This window comes from Astatotilapia calliptera, chromosome 9 (assembly GCF_964374335.1).
Source record: "Astatotilapia calliptera chromosome 9, fAstCal68.1, whole genome shotgun sequence".
Lineage (NCBI taxonomy): Eukaryota > Metazoa > Chordata > Actinopteri > Cichliformes > Cichlidae > Astatotilapia > Astatotilapia calliptera.
This window is the reverse complement of record NC_137430.1, coordinates 35826675-35829431: the sequence shown is the minus strand read 5'-3', so window position 1 is coordinate 35829431 and position 2757 is coordinate 35826675. Positions and strand designations below refer to the sequence as shown.

Sequence of the window (2757 nt, the reverse complement as noted above, 5' to 3'; positions counted from 1 at the left end):
AAACAATTAAAAACAATTGACAACCTAAAAGAAAAAGGAAAAATTAGAACAATTTGGTTAATAAAACAATTAAAATGTGGTACTTACCTGAGAAGCCTAATTAAGGAAGGTACTTACCTGAATTTGGACCTGGAGAGTGACGGACACGGAAGACGGGGTGGCGATAACGTGGTGGGCCGCGGGAAGGGTCACGGTATGGCCCGTGCACCACTCCTGCCCTCCTCGTGCAGGGAGGAGTTTCATTCCCCTTCCCTAACACATCCAGGAATTTTTCACGTTCTCGCCTTGATGCGTACTTCGAATTGGAACAGTACTTGGTCTCTGACTGATGACGTATTCCCAGTACATGAGAACGCAAGTACGCATATTGAGACAGGCCCCTTGTCTCTTTAGTTTTCTATTTTTCACATGTGCTCTGAATAAAGGATTTGATTGGCATCATATGAGATCACTTACAAAACATGTCACTGGTCTGTGTTTCTGTAGCAGATTTCAAACGGTTGACTGCGTTGTGACGACAGACACAGACTGGCTGGAAACTGGATTTATTTATGTATTGTATATATTTTTTTTTATTTATTAAAAAAAACTATATACAATACAGTTTTGAGAATGTTCACACTCAGTATATTATATCTCAGCTACATTTCCAGTATCCACTGACTGCTGTAAAGACAAAGGGAAAGGCTGTGCTGATGAAAACAGCCTGACTGTAAATATGAGAAAGGTTGTGCAGAGTAAAACAGAAATAGTCTTTGGAATTGCAGTAAAACATCTGGGTCCATAAAAAATGGCATCTGGTTGTGGAAGTTATAAGTTATCCAACAGGGTGAATAAACTGACCTATTGGCTGCCTAGGGTTGGGTTTCTCCACTTCAACATTCAGGGTTCTAGAGCAAGCAGTTGTTCTGCAGTATGTGGGAGAAACTACAAGCGTGATTTGTAACTGTATTCTCACAGATGGTGTCCTGCAGGTTTCACACCTGAATCAGATGATTAGTTCATTACCAGGCCTCTGGAGAACTTTCATTTATCCATTTAAATCAGCTGTGTTGGATCAAGGGCACAGGCCCCAGCAGGACACCGGCCCTCCAGGCCTGCAGTTCCCACCCTTGCTCTATACAGACAAAAACAACATTTGTGATAGAGCTTAACTTTGTGGCCTCAGAGCCTCCTCTTCTTCTTCGTCTTCAGAGAAGTGAGAGAGATAATAGTGGGAACACTGATGTAAAATAAACATCAGGGGAGCAGTTTTATTTTGATCTGACTCCAATATTTTAACTTATGTAACAACTGATAGAGCATTGACCAGTCAAGGCTGATTCACTATTCTTTGGTTTAATCCCTTTTTTCTCTGCTCAGTCACAGAATCTGAACGTGTGTGAAAACAAGAAACACTTCCTGTCTCAATTTTAATCCGGTCATTTCCGTGGGAACTGATGTTCTCTATCATTGAAAATAATTGACTCTGTAAATCTGGCAAAATAAACAGAAACATTCCTGCACAAACACACTTCCTGTTGCTGTTCTTTTATTAAGCCACTCAAATGGGACAAACAGTCCAATCCAACAAGGAGCAGCCCTCGAAGAAAAGACAGGGCACATCAGATACGTTCTTCTGAAAGAAGCCAACTGCCACATTCATTATAATTACCAGTGCTTCCATGAGGAGAAACTGCTCACACTGTAATAAACAAAACCTGCAAACTTCAGTATAAAAATGCGATTGATTTCAGAGACTGATCAAAGTTTATTATTGATATTTAAAACTTCATCATAGGTTTAAAGTGGCAAGGAAGATGAGAGCAGCTTCAGAACAGTCAGCTTGATGAAGATGAGGGTCTGGTAATAATGATGAAGATGAGGGTCAGGTCCTGGGACTGCGCTGCACCCTTTGGCGGTACTCTGGTAGGTGACGGAGGATCCACGCCGCAGGAGCTAGCATGGCCGCTGCAAACACCGACATGACGAAGAAACTTTGCTGTCAGAAAAAAAACAAGTGTCACTATTTTATGATTACTGGATGGTTATTGGCTGATATTGATCTGTTAGTGTTTAATGATAAGTTAGTGGCCTTTGACTAGTTAGTGAGTAATTCGATACAGAGACTTACCGCAGCTCCAATCCTGTTTCGAGGAGGTTTACTGTAGATTGCCCTTTTCATCTCCTTCACTACATGATTTTGACGAGTCAGAGCTGAAGAATTTCCCGTCATCCTAAACGCACGGCTCACCGTCATCACGGTAACAACACCTGACCACCAAGTGGCATGTGAAGCTGTGCAATTGGTTGTTGTTCAGCTCCCGTTCAGTCACTCGACGTGCTCGGTGAAAGACGCTCATCGAGACTGAGGCTGAAATTTTCAGGAGAAAGCAGAGGAGGAAGAGGAGGAGCAGAGGGGAGGTCTGCCTGATGGAGCTGCAGATTAGATTTCCTGCGAAGAAAAAGAAGAGGAGTGATGAAGGATAAAAGGTAGATGTTTGGTTTGATGTGCAGAAACAGACCTGCAGGCTTGAACCTGCTCAGCATCAATTAAGTTTTGTCTCACTAAGAAGCTGGAGCAGCTCGATTCACTTTGTCACAATACTGTTTTTTAATCCTTTCTTTTATTGAATTTCACGTTACAGATTACTTTACCTGTTGTAGTTTGTTACTCTTTACAGTAGTCAGATTACAGACTGTATAAAACATAACAACTAGTTTGTTTTGTCTCATTAAAGCTTTCCTTCACTCCCAATACAAACAAAGAGATTTGAT

The 2757-nt window shown here is 41.6% G+C and overlaps 1 long non-coding RNA gene across 1 annotated transcript; it reads right to left on the bottom strand.

Annotated features, from left to right (window-relative positions):
- Positions 1-1514: 1514 nt before the first annotated feature.
- On the bottom strand, positions 1515-2434 carry LOC145431216 (uncharacterized). The gene is made up of 2 exons (XR_013911595.1): positions 2114-2434; positions 1515-1981 (listed from the first exon to the last, which is right to left on the bottom strand). It is a non-coding gene; the product is annotated as an uncharacterized LOC145431216 (long non-coding RNA).
- Between the last annotated feature and the right edge of the window lie 323 nt (positions 2435-2757).